Source organism: Sorex araneus, chromosome 2, assembly GCF_027595985.1.
Source record: "Sorex araneus isolate mSorAra2 chromosome 2, mSorAra2.pri, whole genome shotgun sequence".
Classification (NCBI taxonomy): domain Eukaryota; kingdom Metazoa; phylum Chordata; class Mammalia; order Eulipotyphla; family Soricidae; genus Sorex; species Sorex araneus.
In genome coordinates, this window is record NC_073303.1 from 352,343,625 (window position 1) to 352,370,542 (window position 26,918).

The following is a 26,918-nucleotide window of genomic DNA, read 5'->3' on the forward strand; positions in this document are numbered from 1 at the left end:
TGATTAATATTATGAATTCTTATATGTTTGCTGGCTGAGGAGAAGAGAAACACATTCATGGGACTCCGCCCTTGGGTGGATCCTCCTGCTGAAAGAGAATTAAGTCTTAGGAGAAGCATCCCCTGAGGGAAAGGAACCTTACCTATTGCTGACCACACCTATGTGTATGCCCCAACCCCCTCATCCTGTGGAGGATGTAACTAGGCTGTAAGAGTGGGTTGGGGACCAGATCTACAGATCGAGGGAGAATTCCAGAGAGGCAGAGAGAGAGAGAATGAAGTAGGATGGGGGAGGAAAAAGAGGAGGAGAATCAGAGGAGAATGGAGATGAGATTGGAATAAACTGCAAGTGAGACCAACCATCATGGCTCCGTTCCTTCCTTCACCTGCTTCGTCATCGCCATCAACCTCCCTGGGGTGGGGGAAGCTGCTGCCCTAGGCCCTGTGCCTGGCTCGGTGCAGTGAGGTGCTCTTTGCCTCGCCCCCCGCCTTTCTTTTTATTTTTACACACACCCCCTATTCATAAAGTGGATAAGGAAGGGGATGACTGCTTAGTCACCCTGGCTTGGTTCTTCCCTGCCCTGCTCCCAGAAAACTGAGGAATCCCAGGCATTGGGGGCTCTCTCCTTATTCAAAATAGCCATTTTGCCCCCCTAGTCTGGAACTTCGCCCCTATCCCAGGTTATGGGAGGGAGGCAGGGTTGCTGTGCTTCACTCCACAGTGATGCATTTCTTCACTTCTCCATCACTGTCACTGTCATCCCCTGCTCATTGATTTGTTTGAGCGGGCACCAGTAATTTCCATTGTGAGACTTGTTATTACTGTTTTTGGCATATCAAATACATTACGGGTAGCTTGCCAGGCTCTGCTGTGCAGGTGGGATACTCTTGGTAGCTTTCCTGGCTCTCCAAGAGAGAGGGAGGAATCTCAAAACCAGGTCTGCCTCGTGCAAGGCAAACGCCCTACCCACCGTGCTATCCCTCCAGCCCTCTCTATATCTTACTGTAAATATACAAGGACATCCTAACTATTGGCACCTAATTACACAACAACACAAGAAATAACTCAAAAAAAAAAAAAGGAAACAATTCCAACCCATAAAGGTCACAATGTAAAAACAACACAGAAACCCACCAGGTTTAGTGAATGAAGGCACTAGCACAAAGATCTCAACCAGTAACAATAAGCTCTATAAGCTCTCTAACAAGGAATTTGGAGAGGAATTATTGAGAATGAGTAAGGAGCTCAATGAAACAATGGAACACATCACTAATAAGACACAAGAGGATACGAGAATAGAAATGAGGAAAATACAAATAAAATGACAGATCTGAAAAACTTGGTGGAAACAGCTATGCTTTGGGGACCAGGCAAATGACGGAAAAAACTGGAGTGTGCTACGTGTATGGTGGTCTTGAATTGACCCTTGCCACGGTATAGTATCACTGGGTATTGCTGGGTGTGAATGCCAAAATATAAAAATACAAAAAAAAAAAAAAACCTGCAATGTTGGAATTCATTTAATTATTTAAAAAAAATTGTGTATATTCTGTTTTAAGAAATATATCTTTGTATATTATTGCTATTACTTGGGTATCCTAATGGAATATTTTCTTCTTAATTTCTTCCTCAGTCTCTATTGTAGATTGTAATTCAAATCCATGGACTCCATTTTCCTTGCCGGGAGCCAATGCCTGGGAACCAATATGTCAGTACAAACTGACCTGTAACTAAGGGACAACCGCTTCCTGGGAAAAATATCAAAGTACCTTTTGAAGGTTGCAGAACAATGCCCAGGGTAACTGCCATCAGGGCCCACATCCAGGTTCGTTAAGTGATTGCATTCTTTGCTTTTCTCCCATTCTGCCCACTTCCTCATATAATCAATTACAAAAGACTAGCTTAGGAGAAATAAAATTGGAGCTTGAGTAACAAGTGAAACTTGTTACTGTTTTTGGCATATCGAATTCGCCATGGTAGCTTGCCAGGCTCTGCCATGTGGGTGGGATACTCTTGGTAGTTTGCCAGGCTGTCTGAGAAGGACAGAGGAATTGAACCCGGGTCGGCCTCATGCAAGACAAACGCCCTATCCGCTGTGCTATTGCTCCATCTCAATGTCTGTAGGTGATACTGATTTTTCAGGAAGACCCATCTGATTATGGTTCATTTGTCTCAGCTGATAATTATGGAGAGAGATGGTTCTTTAAGCTCTAGTGTCTCCTTAAGTCTTGAATCACTCTTTCTGTAGTATTTTTGGTGAGATCCCGGAATTATTTTACTGCAAGTATCAGTAGCTTTCAAGTTCCTCCTTTTCCCTAAGACATAGCTACAGATTAAGACTTCACCTAAAGTCTATATTTTAGATTTTGTTCAAAAGTCCAAAGTATATCCTCAAATCGAATTTAAACAATACAGCTCTAGGAGTCCAAGAAATAAATCAATGAAGCTATTAATTTAATAGTTCAGGAGACTTCTAAAATGACATTCACTCAGAACATTTAAGACAATCTTCTCAAAAGATGTATTTATTGTTTTTATTTTAAATATAGGGAATAAAGCGTTTCCTTAACAAATTCTTCACTCTACCCAATGAAAATTTTCTAAAATCCCAAATACAAATTCACTAACCTTTCTGTAGGGCATAGGATTATCATTCATTTAATAGTGAATTTCAGTGCCAGACGTGAAATTGCTGAAAGGCACCTTGTATATAGGTGTCACATGCTCTGAATGCAAACTTAGTTACACTTTCCTTCCCAATGACTGACCACCTATTTTTTTCTTCCAGGCCTTCCTCTTCCCATTTTGATATTTTCCTCTCCTTTCCTCCCAGAATCTTCATACGTAGTTTTTAAAATGCCATTTAAGAGGACAGGGGAGATAGTAGAGAAGGCAGACTGCTTGCATGACACCCCACATGACCCTTAAGCTCCTCCAGGTGTGATCACTGATTACAGAGCAAAGAACAAAGGAAGTACCTTTCCTCCTTGTTAAAAGTAACAAAATATCATTTAGGGTAGCACTGTAGCACTGTCATTCCATTGTTCATGGATTTGCTCCATCAGGCACCAGCAACATATCCAGTGTGAGACTTGTTACTGTTTGGGGCATACTTAATAAGCCATAGGTAGTGTGTGGGCTGGATACTCTGGGTAGCTTGCCCCACTCTCTGAGAGGGACGGAGGAATTGAACCCTGGTTGCCCGTGTGTGCAAGGCAAACACCCTTACCGGCTGTGCTATCGCTCCAGCCCCAAAATTAAAACTTATTAAGTGCTTTCAGGACTACAATCCAAATAGAAGTTCCTAGAGATGAACATGGATGTTTTGTCGCTGGGGCAGGTCTAGAACAGGTCCTTTTTGTTGAATTCTGTCACCTACCCGGACCTTTATGATTGGAGTGTCAGCAAAAGCCAGTAGGGCCTCATGATTTTTTATGGCCCTTTTGACATATCCTTGCAAGATCTATCTCGTTACTATGAATGAATCCACTTTCTTTCGGGTGGTCTTTTTTTTTTTTTCATGAAAGGGCACATTTCCAAAAACCCAACTGGGAATTTAACTGTCCCTCTACAGCTGCTGGGCTCTAATTGCCACACACACAAACAAACATCATCTGGAATAGAGCCATCTTATAACTGGATGCTATTCATTTCCAAGACTGCACAGTTATTTATTACTAATGACAGGAATCTCTAGCTGGCGGGAGCTGGCAGTCATGTTCCTATGCAAGCTGCATTTCAAACGGGTTATGTGCTTTTGGGAAAACAAATAGCCTAAACTTAAAGCTTTTGTGCCTCTGTTTAATTTCCATGTCCTACAAGAAGTCTTTCCATGTCACAATATGATACATTTGTTGTCTGGGTGAGAAATTCACATAGAGTTGTGTATTACTGTTCTCTATTGCTATTTAAATTCTTTGGTCTATGTTATGCATCTTTAAGGGATAAAAGAAATCCTTATAGGAAGCAACTGTTTCATAGTTGAATTACTGAAAGATATAAACACCAAAATTTGATATTGTTGGATGTCTAGGAATAATCAGTTCATGTATAAAGGGTCATCCATTCCAACCTCTGAGTTGGCAGTAAGAGAAAAGAGTGTAGGAGTTGAGCCCAAAGTTAGAAATAATTTATACAGCTTCTTTCGGATTCCCATTTTCCCTCTCCAGAAATTGAGCATGAATGACACCTCGTCATATACCCAGTCTTGCCATGCATAATAAGATTCCCCCTATTTCAAATGAGAAGAAATTGAAAGAAAATTGTGGTAACAAAATTCACTATCTTAATAATTTAGCCTTAACTTGTACCCATTCTGTTTATATGTATATTTTTTAATTTATAGCTTTATTTTCTCTGACTCGGATTTAGCCTCCTAAAAGTGTGCTAGAATTTATAACTTGTTACCAGTTTATTTTTCTTTCGTGCTCTAGACTATTTTTTCTTGGGATGTTGCCATTGTAAGTGCCTTCTGTGTATTTGTTTTTTGATTCTTCAAACTATTTTAAGATTGTTACTATTATTTTATGATTGAAAAACTGGAGACAAAATATTTTTTAAGGTTAAATAACCTATAACTAATTCAGCCAGAATTCAGAGACAATGGCTTGACTCCAGAGTCTGTGCTCAAAAACACTCTGTTGACATAAACTGTATCTCTTTATTTGGCACTAACTGTCTTTGGAGTGCACAGTACTGAACACTAGTGGAGGACACAGATGGCAAGGATGCCAGGAAGGACTAGGCAAAGGTAGGTCCTGAAGTTGCTTGTCAGTTGAAATAAAAGGTTTTCTCAGAGGTGTTTAAAGAAAAAACAGGATCCAGAAATAAATATAAATAATTGGGCACACCAGAAGATAAAGGTTAATATTAGGAAAATAAATGTTTCCTCGGGACTTGGTACAATCCATAATTACAACATTAAAAAAATGATTCTAACCAGTGATATGGAACGAGAAATTAGGGACACTTCAAGAGGATAAAATAGCACAGGACTAAAGGTAAGGCAGGAAAATAAAGAAAAAGGTGAAAACAAAACAATGTTAAAACTTATATAACATATTCAATAAGTTCATGGAAACAGTGACTAAAAAAATATACATTTAAGGAAACTAGTACTTAAATAACTTTGTTTGTTTCATATTTTGCCAGAATATTTATTTTTTCTTACCAGCATTATTTAAAAAGTGACATTGAATGGAAAAAAAATGCTATTCAAGAAACCACAGTATAGATTGTGCTATTATGATTTGTGATGATGCATTATATGTTTTTGTTTTTTATCCAGTTATTCATTCATAGAGTTCTTAAATTTCATTGAATTTCTTATAATGTGAATGATAAAGGTATTTTGGTTTATATGAGAAGTGACTTTGGGAAAGTACCTGAGAATAGGGTAGTCAGTTGGAGCAAATTTTATTTCCATAAAGGATGGTAATTTTACCTTTTTGAAGTGGATAGGGTTTGGATTACACCTGGCCACGTTCAGGGGACACTACCTGCTTCAGAAGTCACTCCCAAAGTGACGTGGAACCATTCAAGTGCCACTAGCTAGCCAGGATTAGCCATATGCAAGGTGAATGCCTTAATGCCTGTGCTATTTCTTCTGCAACAAGGGTTAAATTTTTTTTTTCTTTTTTGGGTCACACCTGGCGGTGCACAGGGGTTACTCCTGGCTCATGCACTCATGAATTACTCCTGTCGGTGCTCAAGTGACCATATGGGATGCTGGGAATCGAACCCGGGTCAGCTGTGTGCAAGGTAAATGCCCTACCCACTGTGCTATTGCTCCAGACCCCAGGGGTTAAAGTTTTTATTTCTACTGAAGAAGGAAGAAGGGAAGGGTGGATATGCAATTCACTCACCTTCAGTCAAGCTCTTATTAGTAATGGCTGTTAAGGAAGCCTCCCCAGGAAACCCCAAAGGGTGGACTTGAAGAGTTTCAAGGTTGGCGAAACATAAGCAAACCCTTAAGCAACCCTAAAAGAGAACCTTGAAAATGGACATTCATGAAGGGTAGCTTACCTCATGAGTCATAGAAGCCCCAGTTCTATATACATTGTCTTGTGTTTTTGTCTCAGTGGTCTGTTCCTAAATTTTATATATTTTATTATTTTATTATTATAAACTGGTAATCTGGTAGTAAATTGTCAGCTCTGACTTCTACGAGAAGGACCCGCTAGTTAACCAAATCTAAGGGGAGGTTGTAAGAAACTGTAGAAGTAGATGATAAATAGGCCTTATAATTGGCATGTAAAGTAAAAAGACTTGCTGGGATTGTGCCCTAAACTTGTATCTGATGTCAGATTCAATTTTCCTGGTTCCAGCTGAATTCTTGATCCAAACCTGATGCCTGGAAATTTCTTGATGATGTGGAATTGGGAGCAGAAGCACTAGAGAAAAGGGGCCAGGGACAGAAGGTGCAGGCAAGCACACATGAGTAACCGATTTCAGTTCCTCTAGTTTCCAGAGCTACTTCCAGAGGTTTTTATGTTTTTCCTGAGAGGGGAAGCAGTAACAATGAGTTGCATCAGGAACCTAAAGACCTTAAAAGCCAATTTGGGAATTTCTGGAATTTCTTTCTTTCCCTAGACCTCTCCCATTCCCTAGGGGCATCTTGCTTGTCCACCCCCTATCCATTCCCCCGCCCATCTGTGACGGTTGCATCTTTTCCTGGTTATCTTTCTCATCGCACATGGTTCTTTTCTCTTATGTAACCTAGAATTCATTTATACCTGTTTATTTGTTATTGCCTGTCTACCAAACTCTGAACTAATCTGTAAGAAGTTAGCATTCATTTCTATTTTGTTCTCAATTGAATACTTGGTGCCTGTTCATAAATATGCATTGAATGAATAAATGAATAAACAGGACTCAGGCACAGGATAAAAGAGATTAGCCCATTAAATGTAATGAATCTGGAGATGAGCGGGAGACATTGGAGGAAAGAAAAGATCACTTATGTTGAATTACCACATTACCATTATTTTGCATTGATGAGGTCCCCAAGTTCTCTGGTACTAGATATTGCAGATTTATAATGAAGTCAGAAGAGGCATGTTTGTAAAGTCCCTTTCAAAATGCTGTCACTGAGGAGAGCTTTGTTCCTTAATCTAAGCTATTTGGAAAATATGTTTACTGTTGTGCTGTTGAAATAGCAAGAAATGGATACGTACACATAGTGTTTTCGTGGTAAACATGCTTGAACACAGAGAATGAGAACTGTAATGGGTTAACTCATTCCACTTAAATTTATCATAGTTTTTCTATCTGCTCCTCAAACAGAACACATACGCCACAGCCCTGCCCGCTGCCTTCCTCCCCAATGACTCCGATCTTTTTCATTAAAGAAAAATCACTCTTACAAGGTTCTGCTGTGGCTGTGTGATTACAGATGATGCCAAGGAGCACTTCAGGAGCCTCTAATGGGAAAGACATAAGACAAAGCAAATCAGATGGTCATTTTTTCCCCCCACAGATGGGTCCCCTGCCATGAGGAAGCTCCTTAGGCTGTCTTTCCTTTTGTGACTTTGTTTGAGTTTTAATAACGAATACCCAGGCTATGAGCTGTCTCTCCCTGACACCCAAAATTTCAAACAGAGACATATTTGACAGACTTGAAGGAGGCTTTGATAGGGAAGGTGCAGTGGATTTTCTGGGCTAATTCAGACCTTTTGCACAATCAGGAGGGAACGAGCAAAAATACGGCAGGTTAAGAAAAAAAAATAATAATCATTTCAGTGTAACTTGAAGTTCTCCTCTTTGCTTCTTATCTCGACACAGCATGAAACAAGGTTCCTCATTAAAAGATTACCTGATAGATGGGCCTTGTTACAGCAATAGAATTGGCAGGTCTGTGCAGATTGTATTTATCTATTATTGATGCCTGCTTTCACCTTCTTCCTTGGCAGAAAGATTTTTCTTTTGCTAACCTCAAGTTACAACTTTTTCCTTTTTTTTTTAATGAAACAAAGGGAAAACACTAATAATGCAAATATTGTACCAAAAAAGAAACGAACAATATAAATCCTTAGGCTCATTCTGCCAATTCATTTTAAGTCAGAAAAATAGCAACTTACTTTTTTTAGATAGATCAATTCCTTTTAGATTTTAATGATACAGTCATGGAAGAATTTCTGAATCCTACTATAACTACTACTTCAGTACAGTTCTTGCCCAAATGGAGCCAGAGTAAAGAGATGGTGCTAGAATGTTGCATTGTTCTGCAGTGATAATCACATTTGTCCTCCTTTCTCTTGCTGTTTGCTTTAAAAAGAACTTTCTTCCAGGCCTGGGGATGTGGTTAAGTGAAAGGCTTTCCATAGGACTAGATTTTGATTTTATTCCTAATACCGTGTGGTCCAAGAACACAACCCCTACCACAAGAAAAGGAATGCCTGATTCAAGAAGAAGTACACAAACTTTTAGGAATGTTCTCAGGGAAAGATATTTCTCTCAAATCTACGCTAGCCTTTTCTGCCTGGCATAGCCAATATCAACAGATGAGTCATTATTGTAAGTCCATTGTTCATTTTTCTTAATGTTACCTGTCTCAATTTGTCTCTAAAATCTGCCCATAGATTCCCATCTCTTTTTGGTAAATAAGTTTCCAGTGCTTAGAAAATGTGGGTCTTGTAATGGACAGAAAGGTAGGTCTATGAATATGAACCACAATAGGAAGACGAGATGACATTAGATCAAGGAAAACAGTAAAGACTAGAATAGGGGTCTGAGCTGGAGCAAAAGTAAAGTAAGTGGGGCACTCGCGTAGCACCAGACAACACTTGTTCTATTCCCTGAAGCCCATATGGTCCCCTGAGATTGTCAGGAGTGATCTTTGAGTTTTGAGCCAAGAGTAGACCTGAGCACCTCTGGGTGTGGTCCCCAAACCAAAATAAATGCATAGAGCCCTGAGTGCCTTAGTACGAAGAAAGATGTTGGCATGCCTCACTATTGCCAGAGATTTGTTCTCTATTTTCAACTCCACATTGGGATACTATCATCAGAAGTGTTTACTCCATGCTGCTGAGGGAAAAATATAGACAGAAATAGAGAAGCACGGCTGATGCTAACTAGCATGGAGCCAGGCAGGAAGGAGGTATTGAAGGACACTGCAGGAGATCTGTTGGAATATTGTTTTAAATATTTTAGGCTTAATATTGGTTTGTCCTTTCTCCCTTGCCACAGGATTACACCCATCACAGTGTTCCCGAGTCACTCCCATTCCTCTGTGCTTATCTGTAACTTCTCTGTGCTCTCTTCCCCAACTGTTCTATCACCTAATCGGTGAAAACTGATTCCCCCTAATCAGACTCTGTTAACTTATAAGGTCAGATCCTTCTAAGTACACTGAACTTGTATTGTAAGTTAAATATTACCTTTCTCCTCTTCTTATGTCTTTTGAATAGTTTAAAGCAATGCCCATCGATTCTCAAAAAAATAGAAATTGAACTCTTATTTGACCCAGCAATACCACTTCTGGGAATATATTCTGGAGAGGTAAAAAAGTATAGTATAAATGACATCTGCACTTGTATGTTCATTGCTGCACTGTTTATAATAACCAAAATCTGGAAAAAAAGCCCAAGTGCCCAAAAACAGATGACTGGTTAAAGAAACTTTGCTACATCTACACAATGAAATACTATGCAGCTGTTAGAAAAAATGAAGTCATGAAATTTTCATAAGAGTGGATCAACATGGAAAGTACCATGTTAAGTAAAATGAGTTAGAAAGAGAGGGACAGACAGAAAGATTGTACTCATCTGTGGAATATAAAGTAACAGAACAGGAGACTAACACCCAAGAATAATAGAGATAAAGTCCAGGACATTTGCTCCAAGCTCGGAAGTCGGCATCACATGCTGGGGGGAAGGGCAGCTCAGATAGAGAAGGGAAAACCAAGTAAAGGGTGTTGGGAGGACCCGCTTGGGTTGGGAGATGTGAGCAGAAAGTAGACTATAGACCAAACATGATGGCCACTCAATACCTCTATCACAGACCACAACACCCAAAAGGAGAGGGAGAACAAAAGGGAATGTCCTGCCACAGAGGCAGGGTGGGGTGGAGGGGTGATGGGATGGGGATGGTGGGAGGGATCCTGGGATCAGTTTTGGTGGAGAATGGGCACTGGTATAAGGATGGGTACTCAATCATTGTATGACTGAAATGGTTTTAGAGGCAGTTATAACTAGTAAAATAATTATTTGTGTTAAGATTCATTTTACTACATCAAAATCCTCCAATTCTGCTGAATACAGATTTAACGGCCATCATTTATTCAAAATGCTTCCAATTATTGTGCACACACCTTATTTTTGGTCATGTTCATGGCACCCAGAAAAGAAATGACAATTCTTTCCATAAGGAAGCCAGATTTCTAATAAGTATCTGCCTCTGAAACTGAAGATTCACTGTTTTCTCTCTTGGCCCCTTGGCTGCTCTAAGTTGTCAGGAAACGTTGATGGAGCATGAGAGAAGATTCCTCTAGGGGAAATGAAAAAGGAGTTGTAGAATTAAAAAAAAAAATGTTTTGTAAAAATCTCATGCATAGACTTCCTGGTGACTCATGCTTCCTCTTAACCTGTGAATTAAATGAGGATGACTTTGATCAGAGGTTCTGCTGCACAGCGTTAAGGAGTCTCTCCAAGACAGAGCTCAAGTGAAGGCTGGTTTGTGTGGCCTTTGATCAAGTTCAGAGAAATTTCTGGGTGCAAATGGAGTTTGAATAGTTTGAATTCAGCACCCAAACAGACAAGTGACCCTGGTGGTATCACTGAATGTTGTATTGCATGTACAAATATGGGACCTCAACGGGACTAACGATCTTCTTGGGATAGGAAAGTAACCTTTCTTCAAGGATCAGACAGGAATTCTAAAGAAGTTCCTCGGTCTTTGTCTGACCATGCTTTCCTTCCTAACTTGTTTCTTTTCTATCCCTCCTGTCCTGCCAGTAGGCCAGCTAGCCTTATACTGGGACCATTTTATTATATTCTAGGAGCCTACAGGAGGCTATCTGGACTTGTTTGAAAGACACTGATCAAAATGATTAAAGAACAGATGTGGAGCTAGGGTCTGGTTTCATCTTGCCAGTGTTTAGGCCCTACAAAGGAATCAGTGTTTTACTGGTCAAGAGGATTTAGAAAGATCTCTCTCCTCCCCCACCTCCCTTTCTCTCTCTCTCTCTCTTTCTCTCTCTCTCTCTCTCTCTCTCTCTCTCTGTCTCTCTGTCTGTCTGTCTGTCTGTCTGTCTGTCTCTCTCTCTCTCTCTCTCTCTCTCTCTATATATATATATATATATATATATATATATGTGTGTGTGTGTGTGTGTGGGTGGGTGGGTGTGTGTGGGTGTGTGTGGGCACATGCATATGCACACAAACCCAATTACGAGTTGTCCCATTAAAAAATTTTTTTTTTGGTATAAGCCAAAGATGTCTCAAATATTTTCTCAACATTACACTTTTGTGATTCAGGAGCTATTAAGGTGAGATGTGAGATTGCTGGACCCCTGGACTCCTCCCTTCCCCAACCGTTTTTCATTGTCTAATGATAATGGCCATACTATGACCAGGGGTTGTGCATAGTCTTGGTTACAGTGATAGTTGTCTTGTGTTCTAGGGGTCACAAATCAGATCAGCTGCTTGCACTCTCGATTTCAGTACTTATGTATTCTGAATGTAGTATTCTTTTGGGGCTATGACTCTTTGCCGTGGGGTTTGAATATATTTTTGGTTGCTCACCGGGAACTTTTAGCCGCAATGCTTGTTCATGCCTAGTGATGGTGAGACTAGAAATCTGTAGCACTGTAGAATACAGAAAACAGAACTACTGGGTACTGAACGGAGAAGTGTCAGAATTGCACATAGGAACAAATCCTTGGCCTCACAAATATAATTAAGTGAGTTAGTATCTCCCAATCCCCTAGATTGAGGTCTTCTTAAGTAACTTTTTCAAGAGATTTTCCAGAATTACATCGTGGACAGAAGAACAATCCAAGCAATGAAACAAAATGTTTTATTGTTACACCTATTATCTCATAATAAATCTATGGGGAAAAAAGAAAAACTAAGAAATTTAAAGGAGATCTTTAAAGAAACATCATACATGCATTTGCATGTGTTTCTTCCATTATTCGCAGTGATGTGCTTGATGAGTTAAATATTTGTGTATGTTAAATGGCTTTTTCTCCTTCATTTTTCTAAAAAGTACCAAATAATTTTATGGTATCAATAATTCTTGTTTATGCATTTCAGAGTTGTGACCTCTTGGGAAAAATAACATTTCTTTGGATAAAGTTGTAAAATGCACAATTTGTATCTAAAAACTAAAGCTTGACAGCAAGTTGTTTGTATCTTTTTTTTTTAATCAAACAGTTCTGAAGGAAAAAAAGGCATCTCTCATTTTTATAGCTAGAAACAGAGTATCACATAAGGAGGACAGAGCTTTTCAATTGTGAAAAATGATGCCAGGGAATGATTGGAAAAGATAAATACTCCAGCCAGACTCACAAAATGTTACATCTTCTATTTTATCTCTCTTTTCCTCTCTTTCTCTCTCTCTGTATATATATATATATATATATATATATATATATATATATATATATGTGTGTGTGTGTGTGTGTGTGTGTGTCTGTGTGTGTGTGTCTGTGTGTGTGTGTATGTATGTGTGTGTGTGTATACTAGAGAACATATATTATATTCTTCTAATATGACCGTAAGGTACGAGAAAATATGTTTTCCCACAGAGAATAGAGCCCGGACTACTTGAGTTAAATATCAGGTTTTGCTTTCTATAAGGTCCCCTTGTAGTATTTACCATAATGCCATGAAATAAATCTTTATATTCACTTTCTTTTACATTTATGTAAACAGGAGATTCTCAGTATTAGTAGCAGCATTTGCCGGTTGGTTTAACAGGAAGGAGAGGCTGCTAGTACTAAATTTTTAAAAAACAAACTCAGCTTAGCACATTGTACAAAAATGACAATATATTATCCCAGATAGAAACACCATCATATAAAGATGCTTTGTATTGACAAAATGTTATTTAACCAATAATTGACTTACAAATTCACACACTGTAATTAGTGTTAGTTCAATAAGATCAAACAGATTGAGCTCCATTCATTCTTTCAAAAATTTTAATTGGAGTTGCTGTAGGGATAAATAATGGGGTGGGGGCGAGGGGAGGGGTCTATTCCTTCCTTTCAGGACCAGCTAAACAGCAACATTTTACTTAAAGATACCATTGATCAACTAGCTTTTGAAATTCCTTTCTGTGTGTCTCTGATCTTATCTAAAATTCATCCCATCCTTTTATTCTTATCCTTTTCAGGGATAAACAAATCATTTATCATCTGACCCCCCAACCCTGTTCAAATTTCAGTTCAAAAAAAGACAGTTGATTGTGCATATGTACCAAAGTTTCTTTAACCAGTCATCTGTTCTCGGACACTAGGGTTTCTTCCAGATTCTGGCTATTGTAAATAGTGCTGCAATAAACATACACGTGCAGATGACCTTTCTACTGTATTTTTTGGGGTGGCGGTGTCGGGAGGGATACTGGGAACATTGGTGGTGGAGAATGGGCATTGGTGGAGAGATGGGTAGTCAATCTTTGACTAAAACATAATCACAGAAGTTTGTAAGTCTGTAACTGTATCTCATGGTGATTTATTAAATAATCACTGTCACTGTCACTGTCATCCAGTTGCTCATCGATTTGCTCAAGCGAGCACCAGTAACATCTTCATTGTAAGACTTGTTTTGTTTCTGTTTTGGGCATGTTGAATACGCTACCGTTAGCTTGCCTGGCTCTGCCATGTGGGCAAGATACTCTCGGTAGCTTGCCAGGCTCTCTGAGAGGGGTGGAGGAATCAAACCCGAGTCTGCTGCATGCAAGGCAAACGCCCTACCTGCTGTGCTATAATAACAATAATAATAATAATAATAATAATAATAAAGACAGTCAATTTAGTTTTGTTTTGCTTCTGTTTTTGGAGCACATCTAGCTATACTTACTCCTGGCCCTACTCTCAGGAATCATGCTGACAGTGCTTAGTGGACCGTATCTGGTGGTAGGATTAAACCTGTTTTGGCATTGTGCAAGGCAAATGACCTTCCAACTGTATTATTGCTCTGGCACCCAGACAGTCAAATTTTATTTATACTTCAGTGAGAGTTTGTCATTGCCATGTTATAGCTTAATAATAAAAGGCTAGGTTTGTAGAAATGGAACCTCAAGCATTTAATTTTATTTTTATATTTTTCGGAACCCTACTTGGTAATACTCAGGAAGTACTCTGAGTACATTCACCTTCTATCTGTATTTGGGGGACCAAACTCAGGTCTTACAAACTATGCACTCCAGCTTTTAGAAGCCTTTTCCTAGTCGATCATGTATGAGTACCACTAGGAGTAGTTCCTGAGTGCAAAGACAGGAATAACAATGCAGAGTGTGCCCACCCTGCTAATTAAAATAAATAAGTAAATAAGAAGAAACTAGAGTAGAATAGCAAACACTTCTCAAAATTCCCACAAGCCTCCTAAAGAATGTAGTTCTCATATTCTATCATTGTTGTAACATCCCAAATATTCTTCAGGAACATACAAACTAGAGGTGTATTTGATGTATATAAAATGGCTGGAGCAATGAATCTGTTAGTTTGTGTGACTATTGTGCTGTAAATGTAGAGTTGAAGGAAATGTGGAAATCTTTCAACACAGATAGGTGGGGAAGGGGTGAGTCAGGGAGACCAGAGGACGAACACAGGACTTGTTGAAGGTAATTATGGAAAAAAACATAGAAACTTAAAATACTGAACTCAATTTTGACCAATTCTGCTGCCATTTCTCTACCCCATATGTATGGTCTTTTAAAATCACCTATTTTTCTCTGGAATGATAATCGAATTTAAAGGCTGCTAGATTTAAAAAATTATGTCTGCCACTTACTCAGGTTATAGTAAATCAATGGTATTAATTAATCAATGAGTCTTAGTGAAGTTCACTAGGTGATTTCCAATCCACTTGAGAATTTTTTCCAGAAAACATTTGGAAAATACCAGTTTGCTCCATTTTATTGTAATGAGTGACTTCACATGTCTTTTACACTATTGTTTTAGAATAAGATTAAAATTAAAAATCCTGTATTCACAATGGAAATTTTCCATTGTGTAATGGAAAAGTACTTATGTACTTACTCACATAAGTACACAAACCAAGCAGTCAATATAATCCCAAGGCAAGTGATATTTTAAAATAGCAATAATTAAAGTGTAAATCCCTAAATATTTGAATGAAAATGTAGAATAATTTTATACGATGATCAAATTTTATAATAAGTTAAAATATTTAAAAAGTAAATTGAGGGGCTGGAGTGGGTAAGGTGTTTGCCTTGCACGTGGCCGACCCAGGTTCAATCCCCAGAATCCCATATGGTCTTCCCAGCACTGCCAGGAGTAATTCCTGAGCACGGACCCAGGAGTAACCCTGAGAATCACTGGGTATGACCCAAAAAGCAAAAAAAAAGAAAAAAGGAAATTGAGGGCAAAAATCATAAGTATAAGATAACTCAAAGTAAGATATTTTAATACTAAATCTTCATTTTTAAACTTAATTATGAATAATCACACTGGAAATGATTATTTCAATTATAAATTATTTTTAATTTTAATTACAGGTAGAATGATTTCTAAATAAAATTAAAACTAAATGGTTGAAAATAAAATTTTATAAAAATGAATGATGGAATTAAGTGAGCTCATGAAGTTTAATTGGAAAATATTTAAGGAAATAATACTAATAACATTTGTATTATTCAAATGTAATTTGTTTAAAATTCATTTTGAATGAAATGTGAGCAATAGTATTGTGAAACACAGCATGTCCTCAAATCTAATTTGATATGGATTATAGGTGATAATAGAAAAGATAAAACAATACCACTTTAAGAAGAAATCACTGTGTCACTGTTATCCCGTTGTTCATTGAATTATTCGAACAGGCACCAAAAATGTCTCTATTACACTCAGCCCTGAGATTTTAGCAGCCTCTCCTTACTTGTCTTTCCCAACGATTGGAGGTTCTTTCTAGGGTCAGGGAAATGAGACCCATTGTTACTATTTTGGGCATATTGAATATGCCACGGGTATCTTGCCAGGCTCTGCCAAGTGGGCGGGATACTTTTGGTAGCTTGTCGGGCTCTCCAAGAGGTATGCATATATCTTTTACTATATTTTGGGATATAAATACACCATGGGAAGCTTGCAAGGCTCTCTCATGAAGGCAATAAACTCTTGGTAGCTTGTCAGATTCTCCAAGAGGGAGAACAAGGCTATTACATGTCGCGATTCCAGGAGCTTGGTCTTGTAGTCTCTGGATGTTGGCTGTTGGTGGGATTACATAATGCCAGGGGCAGTTTATGGGTGTGGCTGCCAAGCTACTGGAAAATGGGAGGGTCTGGCTGGAGGAGGCCCAGTCCCAATCCTAGCAGGCTTGGAGACCTCAGCCCCGAGTCCTGCACACCTGGGTTCCTCTGTCAGTCCCTTCATACTTGAAGCTCGTTCAAGTGTGTGGAGAGTGGCCTTGAGCATGGCTGTGGCTGGGTTCCAGAGATCTTCAACTGTCAAGGCTCTGCTTGGGGCAGGGAGGGAAAGGCAACCCATAAAAAGAAAATATTTTAAAAATATTTGACTTATAGTAAGCAAAATTCTTAAACAGAATACAAGAAGTGTTCATTATGAAAAAAATTTAAATTACTTTTCCTTAGAAACATAGTAAAATACAGTAAAGTAGCAGAGAAATAAAATGGAAGAATATGTTCATAAAGGATACATAAGCAGAATGAAGAATTTCTAAAAATCTATTAATTATCCCAAAGGAGGAAATGAAAGAAAATTCAAGCAGTCCGCAGTAGATTGGTATATAAAAATGAACATTAAATATGAAAAACATCTGAGTACAAATAAAAAATAAAAACAATATATCAAACTCAATACAATGACTAAATTAAAATAGAGGGATAATATCAAATTACAGATATGAACATGTAATGATTTGACCTCTCATGCATTGCTAATAGGAATGCAATTAGGTCTTTTAGCAGGGAAAATAGTTTACATTACCTGTGTAAAAAGGAGCATTCGCATAGCACAAAAGTGGACCTGTCAGTCCAAAACACATGACTGCTTATATTGACAAAAGAAAAAAAAGAAAGCTATTCACAACAACACTATTTATAATCTGCGTAAATGGCTAAATATAATGTATAAATGTTCCATTATATATGCACATAGTAAATGTCTACTAACAAGGTGAATTGAATGACCTCTAATTATATATAGCAATGCAGATGGCTCACAATATATTTTGATAAGCAAATTTAGTATATAGGATTAGGAATTAAGATAGGGTTTTCCTTAAACTAGGAAAGAAGATGGTTAGATGATTAGAAGGTATGCAAGGGATTTGTTAACTTTTCCAGTTTTATAATTCCCTGTTATTTTTTTTACTTGAATGATAATTATGAGAATTCACTTAAAAATATTGTATGATACAATACTTTTCTTGTATCTCATATATATGTGTGTACATATGTATGTGTATATATGTGTATATGTACATATATGTGTATATGCATATATATATTTTATATATATGCATCTTGTTTGTATATATACATATGTATATGTGTATGTATGTGGGCATGTGTATCACATTGTTGTCCTGAGAAGTAGAATGTGATGTAGTTTAGAAAGACAGCTATTCCACTCTCTAAAACTTAAACTTGGTTGCAAAGCCAGGGAACATGGACATGGAAGAAGTTGATAAAGAAAAATCAAAGTTTGAATTAATAAATTTTGAATTAATAAACTTTGTAATGCAGTTGTACTAAAGTTAATCTATAGAACTAATGGGAAGGACTTCTAATTGAATACCAAACTGTTTCTAATAAGCCATAAACTGAAACTGAACATTCTAAAACTTTGATTCTGAAGATAAGTGTTTGTAAATTAATATAAAATTAATACCCACTCATGTTCTTAAAATTTGAATTTCATATTTGGATGTGTAAATGGCTCCCAATATTTGTCTTTTTTCAGTGCTTGAAATGAAGATGATTTTACTAATAAAACAAAATTCAAAGTTTTGGACCACATAAAATATTACTATGCTGCTTGACAGTTTCTGGAAAAAAGAAGTTGGCAGGACAGAGTTCTTGACTGAATGTTTTCCACAGGAGTCAAATGTTGAATTTTAAAAATAATAATTATGTAATGTTATATAATATTAAAACACTTGCTATTGTTCATTGCATTTCCCTGCAGCATACTCATTAACTTCTTTCTTTCTTTTGCTATCTAGCACTAGTTAAGCTAGTCATAGTATTTATTCAATGGAGAATTGAGAACAGCTAAACACTAGAACTTACTTTGTTACTTCTCAGTGTTAAATTTATTGGTCTGGGTTAACCTTAGTAAATGCACACTGGACTTTTAAATTCACAAAGATTGCATCAGTGATTGTAGTACATGGGCTGGAGCAATAGCACAGCGGTAGGGCATTCCCTTTTCATGCAGCCGACCTGTGTTCAATTCCTCCGCCTCTCTCAGAGAGCCCGGCAAGCTACCAAGAGTATCTCGGCCGCATGGCAGAGCCTGACAAGCTACCCGTGGCATATTGGATATGCCAAAAACAGTAACAATAAATCTCACAATGAGAGACATTACTGCTTGAACAAATTGATGAGCAACGGAATTGTAGTATACACACACACACACACACACACACGCACACACAGATAAAAACCCAAGTTTTAAAGTCATTTGAAGTGGCCAATTTCCTCTTGTCTTACCTAATGTCTTACCTCATGTCAATCACTGCATTTTAAACAAGTTCTGGGAGGCAGAATGAGAACTGCTCTTAAAGTTTTCACCCTTCCTAGACCATAAAGAGTGTCTTGCTCCAAGTCTGATCATGATTCTATCAGAAAAGACATTTGACTAATGATAACATCAGGTATGCATTAAGATTTACATTCCCTAATAAATTGGAAAATTAATACCTCTTCCTGAAAATAATGAATATGTGCATATTTAGATAACTTTTATTAGCTAATGAATTAGAATCCAGTGAAAGTCAGCATCTTCCAAGTCACTAGTTTACATACTTAATTAAAACTCTGTTAACTTCATTTGCTATGCAAAATAATGATCTTGGGATTTGGGGATTAGAGAAGTTTTGTTAGGAAGGTTGAATGTGCTGATATCATGGGTTTCCTTTATAGATATTTTGAAACACATATTCAAAAGCAGTTGTGCACAAAAGTTTGAAACAGAAAGAGGGACTCCGGGTTTGGGGGGAGATATTTACTTATATCCTCCATTTTTATATAAACAATTTTAATGTCCAAAGAAAGAAATCAAAGATACTTTTTAATTTTTTTCTCTTGTGAAGTGACAAGTTTTTATGTTACTTTATAACAGAGGACATTCTGATCAAAGATTCACATTTAGAAGGAATGTGTCTATTTTTTCAGTTACTTCTTATATAAACTCTAAGTCTTAAATTCTTTTCAATAAAACTACATCCATGGTTTCTAAAGAAATGGAGCTTGTTTTTTTTTGTTTGTTTTTGCTTAGGAAATTGAGCAACGGTTATTATATATGGCAAGTATGTGTCCTACAATTGAGTTTTACCCCAGCTCCTAAACATGCATATTTAATTTTTTTTTTAATCTTTAAGGTAGACAAGGTAGCTTCACTGCTCAGTTATTTACAGAGTAGAAATTGTAACTATAGTCTTTTCCACGATTCTGTTGCCTGATATCTTTTGGGGGGATGTAGGGGATTTGGGGGTTGTACATAGCAGTGCTCAAGGCTTACTCTTGGCTCTGTGCACGGGGATCATTCCAGGTCAGGCTTGGGGAACCATATGGAGTGTGGATTGATCTCTAGCCAGGGGCTAGGAAAATGCCAAGCACATGGTATTGGACTCTTCTCCGATGTCTGGACAAAATGCCCCAAATGTTACCCACTCCATGTAGTCACATGTAGCATGTATGTAGGGAAGAATAAAATTGTGATTAGGTCCTCATGAAGGATTCCAACTACATTGACTAATCTGGCATGACCCTTTCAACATCACAGACTTGGGAATATTCTAGAACTTTTCAGATACTTTCTATCTCAGCTTATCGTTATGGATCCCTATTGAGATGATCTTGTTGTGGCTGTTGTGTACTTTAAGTCATATTTTATTGAGGTTAATAGATATATGCAAGACAGTATATTTAGATATATACAGAACAATATTACAAATTGCAGGGTTTATTTTCTCTGCCCTTGATTACTTGTGCAAATCGTGTACTTTATTAAACCATGCTAAGAATAATCCATTATGATGTATTCATTTAGTTGCTACTGTGTTTCTTACGTAAGGTACTACTCAGGATACAGAAAATATAAAGCATAGTTCCAATCTGATACTCTATTTTATGAAGTAGGATATTCATGAATAAAACTAAAGACCAAAGAGGTTTTCAAGTACATTAATGCCAATAAAGATAAAGGGAGAAGTTTGTATGGTAAAGCAAATGGAATCCCACTGTTGGAATCTGGGATGAGACTGTAGCAATCCAGGCTGCTACTGTTGCTGGCTAGCTCTGTAGCCTGGAGTATTAGCTTCCTTAATAGCAGTTTCTTAGCCCTAAGTTTTATTATTATCTCTACTTGAGATAATAATCATAGTTATTAGAGCTCCCGTGAAGATTAAACCCATTAATGGAACATGCAGAGTGTGTATCAAATAATTATTGGTTATTAATGTGAGCTGGGGTAATCCTAGTGGCTTTAGGAGATAGGACTTGAAATTGTATGCAGTAAAAGAATTTGAATTTGCAGAGAATATCTGGGTCATGTTATTGTGAATAAGTGGCTGCTGAGGGAATGAAAGAAATAGTTCACGGTTGAGTGGGAAAATTGGTCACCTGAAACAGAGGAGACAAGTCAAAAAGGAACTGATGATGAACAGGAGAGACGTGGAAGAATTGGCTGAGAAATGAATCCAGAAAGGTCTGAGGTGGAATTTGAAGTTTCTAAAAAGAATGTCTGTACATAAAATAGGACCCTTGCTTTGCCAGTTGCTTCCCTGGTTCTCACTGATTCAGTGAAATTCACTTACAAAGTAAACCTAATACATGACTTCTTATTTAATTAAAAATCAAGTTGGATAGTTGTTTGAAATAAATGGCTCACAATTTAATAAATTATTCTTGAGTGAAGAATCCTGGCCAGCAGGCAACGCAACCCCAGAGAATGCTCCGGACCCCAAACTGAGCCGATATCACTGGGTGCCCCAGATGGAGGAGATGCAGTCTCCACGCCTTCTCCAGATGGAATCCCAGCAACTATGAGCTTCTACAAGCATGGCTCTGGTATGTGGAGACCAGGACTATTTTTCTGAACCTCGCAGCCGCTTATGCGCTCTTTATGTGGCTTATGAGCCTGTGTGACCTTTCTTGATATACAAAGCAAGCAATGGAAAGTAGATGATCTAGCATCTGCCCCTAGAAGGCAGGCTTGAATGGTTGTGTTGGGTATCTAAGCAAAATATAATGCCCCAAACTATAGAGAGAGCCCCTGAGGCACACAAACCAATTTTGCACCAGCGGCTTCTTGTAGAAATGCCTCTAGACTGTGAACTAAGCTACGGCCCCATGCTGCCCCAGGAGGGGAAAGGATTTTGTCCCTTGGCCTTTCCTTTTGGTGGCGGTGGCATGGCGACCGCTATCATTCAGAGCCCATTAGATGGAGGTACGAGTTTGCAGTGATGCAATGGGCAGGAAATCTTGGGATGGGGCAGCGGGGTGGGGGTTGGTACGTGCACTGCCCCCCTCCCAGATGAGACCCCGAGCGGCCACCCAGAAATGACTCCTCCGCTCCTGAACAGCCATGATCCCAAAGGAACACAAACCAATTTCGGAACCCAGTGGTTTCTGGCAGAAAACACTCTAGACTTAATTATTAAGATACCAGTAATCCAATATCATATGCTCTTTATTATCAGCAATAGGAAACAAATTGTCAAATGATGCCTTTTTGGCAGATCTAACTGTTGGGGGAAAATTACAAATAATAATAGTGGGTTTTCTGTCAAAACATTGAATGTAATCAAAGTAAAGAGAGAGTAAAGTGAAAATCATCTGCCACACAGGCAGGGTCAGGGGTGGGACGGGGGTGTACTGGGGGTCTTGGTGGGTGGAACATGTGCACTGGTGAAGGGATGGGTGTTTGATCATTGTATAACAGAGACTTAAACCAGAAAGCTTTGTAACGGTTCTCACAGAGATTCAATTATTTTTTTTTAAATAATAAAATAAAATGTGCCTGTTAGGGAGATGAAAAGTCACAGAGAGAACTTGGGGCATTGGTGGGGGGGGGGACCCCTGACACAAGTTGGTCTTGTAGGAGGAACATTGTATGTGTCAAAGTCTGTTGATGATGGCTTTGTTAACTACTGGTGCTTAAATTTCACCTCTTCCCCCCCAAACATAAAACAGTTTTAAATTACAGGACAGAGAAACTCCTAATGTTATGATTTTTTAAAAAATCTGACACCTAATAGAAATTCTTTTATTTCAAAAAATAAATTATTCTTTTATAGGAAGTCATTTTTTATCCAAAATTTCTTAGATACTAGAATGAATAAGGGAGAGATAAAGCAAGGAGATGAGAAGAAGAGAAGAAAGGAATGAAAGAGAGGAGTTCAAGATAAGAGAAAAAGGGAAGAAGAAATCCAACAAAAAAAAATAAAACCTCTTTGGATACCATCTCCATGTCGAATGCTCCTCGAGTCTGGAAGATAGTGCAGTGGTTAGGGTGTTCTGTCCTCTGCACCACACGATCCCCTGGGCATTGTTGAGTGCATCCCTGGGGGTCCCTATTGCTGAGTTCAGTCATTTCACATCACTTGATCCCCTAAGTGTTGCTGAGTGTATTTCTGGAAGTCCCCTGACTGCAGCTGGTGTGAGCTTAGAGACCCTTAAAGCACTACCAACGTGGGCCAAGCATCTCCAGCACCACAGGGCCCGGTCAGCATTGTTCATTGGGTCCTTGTGTTGAGCCAGAGGCCAGTTGGTAGAGATTTGCTTGTGGGGCCCCTGTGGCTCCTGGACCCCACTTGGGAACACCCATCCTACCCCACTCGTCAAAAAATAAATAAACAAACAAACAAACAAACAAATAAATAAATAAATAAATAAATAACGACTTAATCACGTGACCCAACCTATAGTGAAGAGAACTTCTAAAATTGCTTTCCTGTGCATCCATGGGAATGTGTAATGGTTTGTTGAACTAATAAATTGTCTGTACCACATGCTTTCAAGGATTCTTCTGGGAACTATTATGTACAGGAAGACCGTAATGGTGGCTAGGTAGAACTGGATTGTAGATTTCCTGATATTGACTGACAAACCCATAATTCACATTTATGACAAAATACTCCTTCCACTGAGGGTTTCTTTGAACTTTATTATCATAACCTCTTATTTTATGCTCTTATTGCATCAGGTACTACAAATGCAATTTTAAGTTTCTCTGTAGGGTTGGATAGTAGTTATCTCCTCTTTTCAAATATAAGCTTGACGAGGACAAAATAAAGAGTCGTGGCAAGCAGCAAGCCCAGGTTCTACCCACAACACATATGGTCCCCTGAGCACCTCCAGAAGTGACTCATAAGCAGAGAACCAGGAGTAATTCCCAAGCACTGCTGGGTGTTGACTCCCAACAAGCAGAAATAGGATTCGTTTCCATTGCTTTCTCTTAACATTAACTCATAACTATAGATAATTATGTGCCTTATGTATACGCTAAAGAAATAGATACTGATTATTTTAAATGATATTTCTCTTTGTTAAGCTGCCATATGTTGCATGTGTCAGATTAAGTAGCTGACAAAACAAAACTCTATTTCCCCCTATAAGGTGGATAGAATTTTAAGATCAAATAACAGCCAAGTTGGATTTCTTCTTGGTTCTCTTTGATTAGCAAATGATTGTTTTTCTCTATCTTCACATAGTTTTTTTTCTCTTCTATATCTTAGTTTCTTTAATGAAATCTGGAAAATCGGATTAGTACTCACATAATGAGAATTAGATAGCAAAAATCTTAATTTTGGGGCTAAGGGGGTGACAGTTATCCAATGGCTCTGTTTAACAACTTCCTTGCTCCCAGGCAAAAGCAAGCTCAGATGAGGGCCATATATAGCAGATATAAATCATAAATACATCAGGTCTTCACAATGGGGAAATAAACCCCTGTGCTTTCCACTCTATGATGTCTCAGCAGGTTTATAGTCCCACGAGACAAGGCCCCGATGTTGAACAAAATGCTTATTGACAGGATACAGACAGGGCAAAAGAAGAAATGCATGTCAGCAATATTTTAAACAATGCTTCTCTGTCATAAGTTGACATCAGACCTGACTCTAGTCCTGAGTCACAGAGACAGTTCCCATACTTAGAAAGGTATATTAGCATGAATATAATGCATGGTTTAGCCTTGCTCTATGTCCCTTGCACAGAAGTAAAGGTCTTATTGTTTGGTTTGTTGTTTTTTATTTTTGCAAACATCCTATGCCCTTAATACACTTTCTTATACCTATCATTCTCACCGAAAATTTTTTCACAAACCTGTGTACCTTTTTATTACCCCAACATCACAGACATCTCATTTGTGCACCTTTTTTATAGCCCCTAGTATCACTGTATCACTGTATCACTGTCGTTCCTATTGTTCATTGATTTACTCAAGCAGGCATCAGTAATGTCTCTATTCCTCCCAACCCTGAAATTTTAGCAGCCTCTCCTAACTAGTCTTTATCAACAATTGGAGGCTCTTTCAGTGTCAGGGGAATGAGACCTACTGTTACTGTTTTTGTCATATCGAATATGCCACGAGGAGCTTGCCAGGCTCTACCCATGCAGGCAGGATACTCTTGGTAGCTGGCCGGGCTCTCCGAGAAGCTGTGCATATATATACACACACACACACACACACACACACACACATATATACACACAAACAGAGTTTGTTGCCTTCTGTCTGAATTCCATCAAATATGGAAATATGGTGTGGTAATTATGAAAAATGGGTAGGAGGTGTCTTATAATGTGTCATACAGCTGCAAAGTGGCCGCATTTTCCAGAAAGCAGCCTGGAGTATGGCAGTGGTTGGGTAGTGGAGGTTAGCTGCTGGGTCTGGGTCCATTGGGGCGGGAAGGATTCTCACCTGCCCCTCTGTGAAGCACCCCAGTGAAAACAACCTGGTACAGAGACCCAGTTTAAAATTAATACCCCCTGTAATCTAGAAATGAAAGGGAATGAAACAATATGTCCAATAATATGCACCTGCCTGAGTCAAGAATAGCTACCATAAGGCAGCTGACTGAAAAGATAGGAGGGCTGGACAGATAGCTGAGCAGGTAAAGCTTTGCACACGCCAACCTGGGTTTGAACTCCAGCACCACATAAGTTCCCCTAAGTCCTACCAGGAGTCCTAATTGAGTACAGAGACAAAAATAAGCCCTGAACACCACCAAATATGAAGAAGAAGAAAGAAAGAAAGAAAGAAAGAAAGAAAGAAAGAAAGAAAGAAAGAAAGAAAGAAAGAAAGAAAGAAAGAAAGAAAGAAAGAAAGAAAGGAAGGAAGGAAGAAAGGAAGGAAGGAAGGAAGGAAGGAAGAAAGAGAAAGGAAGGAAGGAAGGAAGAAGAAAGAAAGAAAGAAAGAAAGAAAGAAAGAAAGAAAGAAAGAAAGAAAGAAAGAAAGAAAGAAAGAAAGAAAGAAAGAAAGAAGGAAAGAAAGAGGAAGGAAGGAAGGAAGGAAGAAAGAAAGAAAGAAAGAAAGAAAGAAAGAAAGAAAGAAAGAAAGAAAGAAAGAAAGAAAGAAAGAAAGAAAGAAAGAGGAAGGAAGGAAGGAAGGAAGAAAGAAAGAAAGAAAGAAAGAAAGAAAGAAAGAAAGAAAGAAAGAAAGAAAGAAAGAAAGAAAGAAAGAAAGGAAGGAAGAAAGAAAGAGAAAGGAAGGAAGGAAGGAAGAAAGAAAGAAAGAAAGAAAGAAAGAAAGAAAGAAAGAAAGAAAGAAAGAAAGAAAGAAAGAAAGAAGGAAAGAAAGAGGAAGGAAGAAAGAAAGAAAGAAAGAAAGAAAGAAAGAAAGAAAGAAAGAAAGAAAGAAAGAAAGAAAGAAAGAAAGAAAGAAAGAAAGAAAGAAAGAGAAAGGAAGGAAGAAAGAAGAAAGAAAGAAAGAAAGAAAGAAAGAAAGAAAGAAAGAAAGAAAGAAAGAAAGAAAGAAAGAAAGAAAGAAAGAGGAAGGAAGGAAGGAAGGAAGAAAGAAAGAAAGAAAGAAAGAAAGAAAGAAAGAAAGAAAGAAAGAAAGAAAGAAAGAAAGAAAGAAAAAGGAAGGAAGAAAGAAAGAAAGAAAGAAAGAAAGAAAGAAAGAAAGAAAGGAAGGAAGAAAGGAAGGAAGGAAGGAAGGAAGAAGAGAGAGAGAAAGGAAGGAAGAAAGAAAGAAATGGCTGGATCATAACAAAAGTTATGGTATGTCTGGTAGCAGTAATTGTAACATACTTGTATTTCTCGCACTTTCTCTCCTTCTTAAAAAAATAATACCCTAGCACAGTTATATTATAAAGTACTGAAGACAATAAGATTTCAATATATGAATTGGAGGAGCTGCTATTCAGCACACAACACATGTCTTATTAGTACTGAGGCCTGAAAGTAAGTCATAAGTTCTATGACCTGTTCCTGCATGATTTAGAGGGTTGAAATTTGAAAGTGAGTAGCCATAGGGTGGAGAGGTGGGACGGGGGGTGGGGGGGGAGGCTGGCTATGGTTTTTGGGAGGTAAAAGCTAGGATA